Source organism: Suricata suricatta, chromosome X (assembly GCF_006229205.1).
Source record: "Suricata suricatta isolate VVHF042 chromosome X, meerkat_22Aug2017_6uvM2_HiC, whole genome shotgun sequence".
Lineage (NCBI taxonomy): Eukaryota > Metazoa > Chordata > Mammalia > Carnivora > Herpestidae > Suricata > Suricata suricatta.
In genome coordinates, this window is record NC_043717.1 from 64998749 (window position 1) to 65013003 (window position 14255).

Consider the following 14255-nt stretch of genomic DNA (forward strand, 5'->3'; position numbering starts at 1 on the left):
AAAATGTACAATGAAACTCACCAAACTTCACAATCATAAAACAAATAATCCAGTGAAGAAATTGGCGGAAGATATGAACCGACACTTCTCCAAAGAGGACATCCAGATTGCCTACAGACACATAAAACGATGCTGAACATCACTCATCATCAGGGAAACACAAATCAAAACCACACTGAGATACCACTTCACGCCAGTCAGAGTGGCTAAAATGAATAAAGCAAGAGACTACAGATGTTGGAGAGGGTGTGGAGAGATGGGAACCCTCTTACACTTTTGGTGGCAATGTAAACAGGTGCAGCCGCTCTGGAAAACTGTGTGGAGGTTCCTCAAAAATCTATCGATAGAACTCCCTTATGATCCCGCAATAGCATTGCTGGGGATTTACCCAAGAGAGACAGAAATGCTGATGCATAGGAGCACATGTACCCCAATGTTCATAGCAGCAATGGCAACAATAGCCAAAACATGGAAGGAGCCTAAATGTCCATCACCTGACGAATTGGTCAAGAAGATGTGGTATATATTCACGATGGAGTACTATATGGCAATGAGAGGGAATGACATATGGTCCTTTGTAGGAAAGTGGATGGACCTTGAGGGTTTCATGCTGAGTGATGTAAGCCAGGCAGAGAAGGACAGAAACCATATGTTTGCACTCATAGGTCTAGCAGGAAATCAAGAGAGATCTAATGGAGAACCAGGGGGAGCGGAGGAGGGAGAGAGAGTTGGGGAGAGAGAGGAATGCAAAACTTGAGAGACTATTGAATGCTGAGAATGAACTGAGGGTTGAAGGGGAAGGAGGAGGGGGGAAAAGAGGTGGTGGTGATGGTGGAGGGCACTTATGGGGAAGAGCACTGCGTGTTGTATGGAAAACAATTTGACAATAAAATATTATGGAAAAAAAACTAATATAAGTAACTTTCCTGAACAAGAATTTAAAACATCAATCATAAGAACATTAACTAGACATGAGAAAAGTATAGAAGACACTATAGAATCCATTACTTCAGAGATAAAATAATTAAAAACTAGTCAGACAGGAAGAAAAAAAATTATAAATGAAAAAGCTAAACTGAATGGATAAAATGACAACAGGATGTGTGAAGAAGAGGAACGAATCATCAATATAGAAGATATAATTATGGGAAAAAATGAAGCTGAGAAGAAGAGCAAAAAGAAGTATTGGATCATGAATGTAGACTTAAAGAAATCAGTGACCCCTTAAAGCATAAGAATATCCACATAATAAAAGTACAAGAAGAAAAGAGCAAAACGGTGGTGAAAGTTTTATTTGAGCAAATTATAGTTGAAAAGGTGCCTAAACCAATAAAGGAAACAGACATCAATTCAAGAGGAACAGGAACCCCCATCATATTTAACAAAAGCCAGCCCACATCAAGATATATCATAGCACTGCTGGGGATCTACCCAAGGGATGCAGAAGTGTTGGTGCATAGGGGCACATATGCCCCAATGTTCATCGCAGCACTGTCAACAATAGCCAAATCATGGAAAGAGCATAAATGTCCATCAACTGAAGAATGGATAAAGAAGAGGTTGTTATGTATATACGATGGAGTATTACTTAGCCATCGGAAAGGATAAAATCTTCTGATTTGCAGAAATGTGGATAGAACTAGACTATATTTTGCTAAGTGAAGTAAGTTAGTCTGAGAAAGACAAATACCATATGATTTCACTTACATGTGGAAATTACAAAACAAAATAAATGAACATATGGGAAGGGGGGAAGGGAGAGAGGGAAGCAAGCCATTAGAGACTCCTCTTGATGACTGAGAACAAATTGAGGGTTGATGAAGGGAAATGGGTGGTGGGTGGGCTAAATGGCTGAGGGATATTAAGGTGAGAACTCATTATGATGAGCACTGGGTATTATATGTAAGTGATGAATCACTAAATTGTACTCCTGAAATCAAATTTACACTGTATGTTAACTCCCTAGAATTTAAATAAAAATTTTTAAATTAAGCGTCTGATTCTTGATTTCACCTCAAGTCGTAATCTCATGGCCATGGGATGGAGCCCTGTGTCACACTCCACGCTGACAGCACGGAGCCTGCTTGGGACTCTCTCTCTCTCCCTCTCTCTCTCTTTGTACCTCCCTGGCTTGTGTGCTCTCTCTCTCTTGCTCTCGCCCTGTCTCTCAAAAAAAAAAAACTTAAAAGATTTAATATGAAAAAGTAAAACATAAAAATAAAACTGAGAAAAAGTGGCACATAGATTTCAAACTGAACTACTTTGTAGGCATAGGAATGAACCCAGGACCCTCACTTTATTATCATAGAGCATGGGTTTCCATTTTGATTTAGCATGGAACCACACACTAGTAAGTATGAGCAGTACATAGTGGAAAAAATTTTTATTAAAAATGTAATGTCTTGGGGTGCATGGGTTGCTCAGTCAGTTAAATGTCTGACTTTGGCTCAGGTCATGATCTCACAATTCATGAGTTTGAGCCCCACATCAGGCTCTGTGCTGACAGCTCAGAGTCTGAAGCCTGCTTCAGATTCTGTATCTCCCCCTCTTTGCCCCTCCCCAACTCACCCTCTGTCTCTCTCTCTCTTTCAAAAATAAATAAATATTTTAAAATGCCATGTTTTGTATCTGAAATAATTGTTGACCTTATTCTCATTGACTTTAAACATATGCACAAACAAAAAATGATAATGGTGTGGTTTGGTAGAGGAGCAGGTTTTTTTTTTCTTTTCCTTTCTCTTTTTTCTCCCATCAAAGTACTAACCAGATCCAACCCTGTTTAGCTTCTGAAATCAAAGGAGATCAGGCACATTCAGGGTGGTATGGCCATAGACCTCTCTTTTTCTCTATTCAGTTGAGCAGGATTATCATAAATCTTAGTTTCTTTAGAGGATTGCTTATGGTGCTTTACTTACATTTCACTGTTTACCCTTTTTAAGAATACCTCATCATCCTTATGTGATAGAGTCAGGTTATTAACAATGGATAACTGCCTAACAAATGATACTCTTTTCTAATTTCTATCAAATAATTCTGTGTGGCATTAACAAATACTATACAACAGAAATTCAACAAATTATGTTATTCTATATTAATTTTGGCAGCAGATAATTACTGTAGCTGCAATTAGATATCATTCTAGCTTATCAATAATGCCAGATGATAAGGAGGAAAAAGGAAAAGTTTAAATTCAAGATAGTTCTAAATTACCTCATAAACCCTTATTCTTTTGAATCTTCCTTTTAAATCCCTATCATTGTAAAGAAAGTAAACAGCATGTGTGGTATGTGTTTTAGCATTGGCACATACACAGCTGAGCATAACTAAGACAGTTGTTAGGAGCCAAAGTTCTTGTGGATTACCTACATCTGTTGCCCAAGTCACCTGTGTCTATTGACACTAATGAAAATCTTCCTTCTTAACAGGCTTAGCACAGAAAATGTCTCTGGTGACTCTCAAAAGAAGTGTTGCTTTTCTGTTGATTTAGAGGATTTATCTAAACCACTATTGCATTTGCGCTTTTTCTAGTTTGTTGAAATAGGCCTGGATTGCAATATACTTTCCTCTTATGACTGCCTTTTTTGCATCCCAGAGATTTTGGATTGTTGTATTTTTGTTTTCATTTCTGTCCATATATTTTTAAATTTCTTCTCTAATTGCCTGATTCACCCAATCATTCTTTAGTAGGGTGGTTTTTAACCTCCACATTTTTGGAGGTTTTCCAGACTTTTTCCTGTGGAAAAAGTGCACGTAGAATGAACCTGATCCTATAGTCAAAATCCATAATTTACTTCATAAAATTTGATGCTAATTATTTTTTTACTAATAACGTGAATTGGGGCTGTATATACCACAGTAATTAGACAATGTGTGTGGTGGAATAATGTAAGGGTCAACTTCCAACCCAGTTCCTAATATGGTATTTTTAACCCTCTTAGAATCTCTGTCTTGGGGCACCTGGATGGCTCAGTTGGTTAAGCATCTGACTTCGGGTCAGGTCATGTTCTCACAGTGTCTGAGTTCAGGCCCCACATTTGGCTGTCTGCTGTCAGCTCAGAGCCAGAGCCAGAGCCTGATTCAGACTCTGGGTCTCCCTCTCTCTCTGCTCCACCCATTCTCACTCTCTGTCTTTGTCTCTGTCTCTCTCAAAAAATAAACATTTAAAAAAATTTGTTAAAATAATAAAAAAATTTTAAAAAGACTGTATTTTGTTTCTTTCACTAACACTCGTAATTATAAATGAGATCAAAATTGGTATAATGTGTGAATAAGGCTAACTATCACCTCAGAATTGAGAGTGTGGTCAACTACGTTTTTCACCCAAATTTGTTTTCTTATTTCCTCTTTGTTGAAGCACTTCAAAAGAAACTTTTGAATCTGCTCTGAATTTCCCATAATAGAGATTAATGTTTAGGTACCAAAATCATTCAAATGTTATAGCGTTGAAAGTATATTTTATATCTACAGTAAAGTTTATAGCTACTAGAAATGAAGTTCTGTGCTCACTCATAACCAAGAGACTGCTTTCTTCAGAAATTAATGACCCTTTTTCATTTATAAGTAAAAAGAACCATACAAATGGCAAAAGAGACTGAGATCTGAGACTGAGCTCAGGGGAGATTGACTATATGTAAGAAGTACATTGCCAATAAAAGTTATGTTGATTGTCATTGAAGGGAGTCATGTTTCTTTAGTCACCATGAGTTTTATGGCATCTTATATAAATTGGAAAAAAGCTTACTTGCATGTACTTCTTTGTGGGAAATAAGTTTAAAAATTCTGTCTACTTGCACCAATGGGCTAACAAGGCTTAGGGCAGAATGCCATCACAGGTGAAAGTGCCCAAGGTTAGTCATTATGTAAAACAAGGCTTAGGGTGGAAAGCCGACTTCATAGAAGGAAGGCATCTGAGAACAGTTAGAGTTAGAAAGCAACTACAGGGCGAAATCACCCAGCTAGTGAAAGGAGTGCCTTGTTAGCCTTGAGGTAGCATGCTCCAGCAATCTTAAACTTTGGAGATAACAGCTACTTGGCTTTATCACCCACAGAGAAACACTGTCCATCTGGTGTCTGGAGCCAATATATCATTGTGCTTTAATCTCAAATTCTAATGCCACTTGCTCCTCAAACCCTTTTTGCTCCTTACACACACGTTAATGATCATTAACTTATTGTTTTCTTCTACACATTCACCACATATATAAAATCTTGAGAGCTCAATAAATACAGACACGAAACCCCTGTTTGGGGGCTCTTGTCTCCTTTCAGACATTAACCTGTCTCATATTCAATTCTGCATCTGCTCTCTTGCTGGACAAGAGAGAACTCCAGGCTCCAAGTCTGCAACACTTCTTTGAGCACACTGAAAGGTGGTGAACATCCCAGGGTGGTTAACATTGGTTACCTTAGTAGACAGGGTGGAGAGAGATATTTAAGTTTTTATCAAGACTATATTTTTAGAGCAGTATTAGGATAATAAGAAAATAAAAAGTTATAGGGATTTCCCATATACCCTCTGCCCCCCCACACACATGGCCTTCCCTATCCTTCCCCAATATAAATATCACTCATCAGAAACATATTTTTTCTTTTTGCCTAGTATGAAACTACATTGACACATCATAATCACCCAATGTCTCTAGTTTACCTTAGAATTCTTGGTGTACCACATTCTATGGAATTAGACAAATGTATAATGACATGTATCCACCATTAGAGTATCATATGGAGTATTTTCACTGCCCTAAAAATTCTTTGTGCTCTGCCTACTCATTTCTTCCTATCACCATTCCCCCAGCAACTACTGATACTTCTTTGTCACTATAGTTTTGCCTTTTACAGAATGTCATATATTTGGAATCATGCAGTTGTATCTTGATAGCTCATTTCTTTTTCTTTTTTTTATTTTTCCCTATTTTATTTTATTATTATTTATTTATTTTATTTATTTTTCCTCCAGTTTATTGATATATAATAGAAATATAAAATGGTATTAGTTTAAGGTGTAAAACAATGATTACATACAGATAGATAGATGATAGATATAGATAGATAGATAGATAGATGATTACCACCATAAGTTTGGTTAACACCCATAATCTCATATAGTTACAAATATGTTTTCTTGTGATAATAAATTTTAAGATTTACTCTCTTAGCAGCATTCAAATATGCAATATAGTATTATTAATCTATTTTTTCTTTTAATGCTTAATAATATTACATTTTTCTGGATATGCTACAGCTTATTTATTCATTCTCCTATTAAATGAAAACTTGGCTGCTTCCAAATTTTGACAATTCTGAAAAAAGCTACTATAAGAATCCATTTGCAAGCTTTTATGTGGACATATGTATTTAGCTTCGGGGGATAAATACCAAGTTGTGCAATTGCTGGATTGTATGATCAGAATATGTATAATTTTGTAAGAAATTTCCAGACTGTCTTCTAAAGTGGTTGTGCCATTTTGCATTCCTTTTAGCAATGAGCAAAAGTTCTTGCTGATCCATATCCCCACCAGCATTTTGTGCTGTCAATCCCAGAATTGATTTTGGCCTTTTTAATAGACATTTATTGCATTTCCCTGATGACATGATGGGGACCATCTTTTAAAATTCTTATTCACTATTTATGTATCTTCTTTAGTGAGGTGTGTGTTAAGTAAGGTCTTTGGCCCTTGTTTTGATCAAGTTGTTTGTTTACTTATTGTTGAGTTTTAAGGGTTTTTTGAATATTTTGCATAATATTCTTTCATTAGTTGCAAATATTTTCTCCCACTCTGTGGTCTATCTACTATTTCTCTTGATATTATCTTTCATAGAGTAGAATTTTTGTAATTTAATGAAGTCCAGCTTATTAGTTATTTTTTATATATTATGCCTTTGGTGCTGTATCTAAAAAGATATTACCATACCCAAGGTCATCTAGGTTTTCTTCTCTCTTATTTTCTCTATGTTTTTTAGTTTTACATTTTCATTTAGGTTTCTGATCAATTTTGAGTTAATTTTTGTGAAGTGTGTAAGGTCTGTATCTAGATTCTTTTTTTTTTTTTTTGCATGTGGCTCTTCATGTTTAAGGGTGGTTTGTTTTTCTTTCTTTCTCTTTTTCTTTTGCATTTCTGTGCTGCTTCTCTTATTTTACCATGCATTTATTACAATTGTAACTTAAAAAAATAAAGATGCATTTTTAGGTAACTTATTTTTATTAAGATAAATTGACTAAGTCTTTGTCCTTAACACTGCAATAAGTGGTAGATTTTTATTATCTATATTTGGATTAAAAAGTATGAGATGTAGGTAATGTCACAACCACAAAATTACAGATATGGTTTTAAGATTTTTTTTAATGCTTTATACATCAATATCATTGAGAAACACCAAACCGCAGAAGCACTTGCCCATAGCTCTGGAACAGATGAAAATATGGTATGGATATTGCAAAACCATAGGAGTACACAGTAATATTAACTGAAGCCTTTTACTTCTAGCTTATTTTCTTTCACCAAAGAAATAGGATTTTTTTTTGTTTATTTATCTATTTTGAGAGAGAGAGTGTGTGTGCGCACAAGTGGAGGAGGGGCAAAGTGAGAGGGAGGGAGAGAATACCAAGCAGGCTTTGCACTATCAGTGCAGAGCTCAATGCAGGGCTTGATCCCATGAGCCATGAGATCATGACCTGAGCACAAATCAAGAGTTAAACACATAACTGACCAAGCCACCCAGGCACCTTGAAAGAGGAATTTTTATATAACAAAATTATGTAAGAAAAGAAGCAACTTCTGCAGACCAGAAAACTCTTCCTTTCCAGACAAAATGAGGAAGAGAACTTTCTTCTCTGACAAATTCAACTCCTATATCCCAACACATAAAAATTTGAATTTAGAAAAGACATCTTGAACCACTCTAATACAGGCTTCTCCATTTACAAAAAAGGCAACTGAAGCCCATTGGTATCAGGTGACATCCCAAAAGTTAAAAAGTCTAATAAGTAGAATTCAAATCTCTTTTGTTTTTAATTTTTTTAATGTTTTATTTATTTTTGAGAGAGAGAGAGAGAGACAGCCTGAGCAAGGGAGGGTCAGAGAGACAGGGGGACAAAGAATCTAAAGCAGGCCCCAGGCTCTGAGCTAGCTGTCAGCACAGAGCCCGATGCGGGGCTCGAACCCACGAACTGTGAGATCTTGACCTGAGCCGAAGTCGGATACTTAACGGACTGAGGCACCCAGGCGCCCCTCAATCTGCTTTTATTTTTAATTGTCCTCCAATTTCCAAATTCTTCTCTTGGAAATTTTGTAGCCACTGGGGGTACAGGAATATGGAATAAAATTGTCCCTAAAGGTTCTTTGCCATAATGTTGTAAAAGAGAAGGGACAGATGTACCTTTTAGAGTCCTTTTTTTCATGGAAGTTCTCCACAATGTTGAGAAACAAAATGATACCTTGTAAGGAATCTATAGCTATAAATAAATGTTGATTTTCTTGAAACATACTATAAGCGAACAGTTTCTTTATAGGACATTAATGTGTGCTAAGTTGTGCCTTATGATAATTGGAATGTATAAAAACCTTCCATAAGTGATAGGAAACTCAAACTTTAAGTAATGTGGTGATGAAATGGGAATGGATTCTGTTGGTACTGCTTTGAAATTATCAAAACAATGGAATAGTCATCAAACATATTTGAAACCTCACATCCAATTCTTTATGACTGTATGGTATGAGCATTTTAAGTAATACTATAACATGTCAAACAATGCAAACAGAATATTAAAAAAGAATAGTATGAATTTAAAGAATTGATAAGGCATTAAAATTCTGATATAATTTTTAAGACAAAGATTTAATGAAGAGAAAGTGGCACTATTAATTCATTTTCATGATAAAGTTACCAGAAAATAACATATATGGGCATGAATCCTTTCCAAGATATATTTTATGCTCAGCATGAAAAAGAGCACCCTAACTGTTAACTTCATCTTAGGAAGACTCAAAGTAATGGCCCGATTCATTTCAAATAATTTAGCCTATAGGACGTATCTTAGGTGTTCAATCAGAGTAAGTGATCTATATTATTTCAAAAACTCAGGAGGACTTCTGTGTTGATATAATTTTTTAATTTCTTTTGTAAATGGTTACCAATTCACCTCCCTCTGAAATGTTTTGAGCATTCAGTCATTTCCCATCATATGATTAAATAAATTTCTTTTATTTCCCATTATGATTTAATATGTTGCTTTTATCCTAAAGTGTATAACCAAAAATATGTACCATTTATTAAATCTTAATTATGAAGTAATTGTTGGACTCTTACATGGAACACAGTTTATTACTCACAAAAAACCTGTGACGCAGCTATAAATTACGCATTTACTAAATAAGTAAACTAAAGCTGAGAGAAAGTAACTTGCCCAAATTCATGCATTTACTGAGACGCTAAGCCAAAGTTCGATTCTCAATCTGTGAAACTCTATGCTTTTTCCACTAGATTACATTTCATGCATCTTGGATTTATAGTATGTTTTTCTCCAAAAAAACCAAATTGTTCTAATTTGGGTCTTATAAAAATATCCTCCAGTAATATAGCATGTTGAAGGGTCATGCACTATCAGACTTATGCAGCTACTTCCACATCTTTCAAGAGTTTTACCAGATCACTTGCCTCTTTTCCTTTTGGCCAAAAGCCCTTTCCTCTGAATTCCCATGCTTTTGGATTGTCTTAATTATTCTATTATTCTCTATATTTTGGCTTAACTTCTATAGGACAATCTTTCTGCCTTCTAAAAATCTCCAGTGATGTAAGACCTCTTATTTTGAGAATCTCATCTCTATTGAGATCTTTTATTTTTAATTTCCATGATACTGGCTTTTAGTATTTGTGTCTTCTTTATTGCTTTGGCTTTACTCTTCTTGGAAAAAAATTGTACCCACTGTGGAGCTTGAGGAGAGAAATTTATTTTCCTATTCTCACTTTTCTCTCATTACTAGTTTTGTTTACTCTCTCCCTTTTCACAGCACTGTAATTGCTAATGCCCTTCATATTAGTGTTTCCTTTATTCTACCTTCAGTCTATGCTTCTTGGCGGTCTGGAATATCAAACTGTGTTCTTTAAGCTTACTTTCTCCTTTATCATGGTTTATAAAGTACATTTAATGCACATATGAATAATTATTGCCTCTGGAAAAAAAATCAATACAACAAACTCCTTTTAGGTAAATTAAACAAGTCCTTTGAGATTCCAACCTTATTTGAATACCATTAGATTCACAAGGAGAATTACAATACTTTGTAAGTTCCCTTCATATATATCTCAATGAACTGCTGTTTGTGCTGGGCTCTATTCCCTCTGGGATTTGATAGATTTTTTTTTTCATTTGCCTGCCTGTGGTGCATAAAGAACCACTGATTATCAATGGGTGGCATAATGTTAGTAAATTTACACTGACTGCCACAAGTATCTTGAAGCATCTGGAAGATTATAATCCATTCAGAGAAATAAAGAAAACACGTAGAAAAAAATTTAGGTAAGAAATTTCCTAATTCTGCCTTTCAGTTTCTGTTGTGGGGTCAAGAGTAAACTATTCACCCAAGACAACTTCTGAAAACCCATAATATCTACTCATATCCTATTACACAGGGTTTTATGTTTCGTGTGATTTAATTATATAATATTCGTTTGATTCAACACTATGGTTGACAGTCATAGGAGCTATAAGTAACTCATATTGGGGGTAACAAAAGATAAAATAGTTTAAGAACTCGTGATGTGGGAAGTCCTGAAATAAGAAATGAACATGTGTTTGTGAGAAAATGTATTTTTTCAAGATCTAACTATTTAAGAATGTCACTTTACTGGATGTGTTCAAAGAAGAGTCCATAAAAAAAAAAAAGGGTGTCCAATTTAGAAAAAGAGCCCTATTGAGGAAAATGGCATACAGTTTACCTGTTTGTTTCCCCCTTCAATTGCACATCCAGTATGTTTATTAGAGAGTAAAAATAATCCTGTTAGCCTAGACCCTGTAGGTTTAGGAAGAAATTAGTGTGTTTGCCTAAATCATCATATAAGATGAGGAGGAAGGAGCACACCTAATTCTGAGCTGATTTGGGCTGTCCATGTTGATATAAACCTGTTGGCAAACCAACTTTATCAAATCCTCTATTTTGAGAAGTACACATACTAAGTGAAAAACATAAAACACATCATTTGAGTTCAGGACATTTTCCTGAATGACAATAAACTATACCCTTGTTTTCTATGTCTTATGCAGCAATAACTGTAACAATAACTACTACTATTACTACTACTCCGATTATTGCTGTTGTTGACATGAAGTAGCTACCATTTTTTGAGAATCTACTATGGGTCAAGCACTGCAATAAGTATTATACATGTGTTATCTTGTTTAATCTTCACTGATCCCAATGAGGTGAATAATATTTTTATACTCAACTTAGAGATAACGAAATTAGACACTAAGAGCTCTAAAAATTTACCCAAAGTCACACAGTTTGGAAGTGGCAAAGCCAGGATTCAAACCCAGGTAGATATCTAAGCCTTAAAAATATCAGTAAACATAGTAAGTGCAACTCATGAGTGACCTCACTACATCATTGTCTCAGATTCTTTCAATAAACCTCCATGTCTAAGAGTTATTTGGGTATGTCTCTTTCTTGCAACCTTAAAGGTTATAATAACACCACTTATATTATCTTTTGTAAGTTGTGATCGATTTTAAAATGAGGTAAAAATCTCTTCAGTGTAAATCAGGAAGACCTAGTAAAAATAAATATATATTGGATACCTATTTAATGCTAGACATTGTAGTAGTCTGTGTGTAGGATACAAAACAAAAGCATTATTTATATTCTCTGGTTTCATGGAGTTTATAATTCTGCTAAAGTGTACTGTGTATAATGTGTACTGTGTATATTTTTTACATAAAAGGAAAACTCAGACAAAATGCCAACAAGAAGGAATTCAGCCCAAATGAAACAACAAGATAAAGGCACATCCAAAGACCTAAGTAAAACTGATCTAAGTAACATTCCTGATGGAGAATTTAAAGCAACAATCATAAAGATATTCATCAGGCTTGGGAAAGCATGGAAGACCTCAGGGAGACTCTTATAGCACAGAAAAAAGAGTTAAAAAAGAAACAGCCAAAATTGAAAATGCAATAAATGAGATTCAAAACAGGCTTGATACAATGAACACATGGCTTGAAGAAGCAGAAGAACGTATAAGTGACATAGAAGGCAAAATAATTGAAAATAATGAAATCGAACAAAAGAGAGAAAGAATAATGGAACACGTGAAATACCATAAGATACTCTTTTGTATTTAAAAATATTTTTAATGTTTATTTATTTTTGAAAGAGAGAGGAAGAGAGAGAGAGAGACAGAGAGAGCGAATGAGCATGAACATGGGAAGGGCAGAGAAAGAGGGAGACACAATTCAAAGCAGGCTCCAGGCTCTAAGCTGTCAGCACAGTGCCTGACACAGGGCTCAAACCCACAGAGATCATGACCTGATCTGAAGTCAAGTGTTTAACTGACTGATCAACCCAGGCACCCTTTCACCTATTTTCATCAGAGATATTGGCTTGTGGTCCCAAGGGACTCTTAAATACATAGAACAAACTGGGTTTTGTTGGTGGAGTGTTTGTTGGGGAGATGTGCTAAGGGTGATGAGTACTAAGGAGAGCACTTATTGAGATAAGTACTGGGTGTTATATGTAAGTGGTGAATCCCTAAGTAATATTTTTAAATCATTATTACACTATATGATAATTAACTTGGATGTAAATTAAAAAAAATAAGAAGTGAAACCTAAAACCAGCAGAATAAAGGAAATGAAGATTAGAGCAGGAATAAGTGACATAGAAAGTAAAAAATAAGCCAATAGAACAGATCAATGAAACCAGGAGTTGGTTTTTGAAAAACTTTTTTAAATTTATAACACATAGACATATTTATGAAAAAGAAAAGAGGAAATCCCTCAATAAATAAAAGCATAAATGGGAGATGAGAAATAACAACCAATATCCAATTATAACAATTGTAACAGAATATCATAAAAAACTTTATGCCAACAAATCAGAGAGGCTGAAAGAAATGCATAAATTCTTAGAAACATAAACCACCAATTGAAACAGGAAGAAGTAGAAAACTTGAACAGACCCATAACCAGCAAAGAAATCGAATCAGTAATCAAAAATCTCCCAGTGAGGCACCTGGGTGGCTGAGTCAGTTGAGCATCCAGCTTCGGATCAGGTCATGATCTCATGGTTTGTGGGTTTGAGCCCTGCATTGGGCTCTGTGCTGACAGCTAGCTCAGAGCCTGGAGCCTGCTTCAGATTCTGTATCTCCCTCTCTCTGTGACCCTCACCTGCTCGTGCTGTCTCTCTCTGTCTCTCAAAAAAAAAAAATCTCCCAGTAAGCCAAAGTCCACAACCAGACGACTTCATGGGTGAATTCTATCAAACAGTTAAAAAAACAGTTAATACCTATTCTTCTCAAACTACTTGGAAAAATTAGAAAAGGAACGGAAATTTACAAACTAATTTTGTGACGCCAGAATTACCCTGATACCAAAACCTGATAAAGACTCCACTAAAAGGAGAACTAATGATTAATATGAATGTGGATGCAAACAACCTCAATAAAATGCCACCAAACTGAATCCAACAGAGTATTAAAAGAGTCATTCATCACACTCAAATGGGATTTATTTCTGGTTTGCAAGTGCGGTTCAGTATTAGCAAGTCAATCAATTAATAAAAGAAAGTATAAATACCATTTAATCCTTTCAATAGATTCAGAAAAAGCATTTGACAAAGTACAACATTCATTCATGATAAAAAAAAAAGGAAAACCTCAATAAAGTAGGGTTAGAAGGAACATACCACATCATAATAAAAGCCATATACAAAAACAACAACAACAACCCACAGGTACTATCATCCCCAAGAGGGACAAACTGAGAGGTTTTCTTCTACAGTCAAGAACAATACAGGAATGTCTACTATCAGACATAGTATTGGGAGCCTTAACCTAGAAATTAGGAAACAAAAAGAAAAAAAAGACATCCAAATCAGCAAGGAAGAAATAAAATGTACAGTATTTGTAGATGACATGATACTCTATGTAGAAAACCCAAAAGACTCCACAAAAAAAATTTGCTAGAATTGATACAAGAATTCAATAATGTACAGGACACCAAATCAACATATAGAAATCTGTTGCATTTCTATATGCTG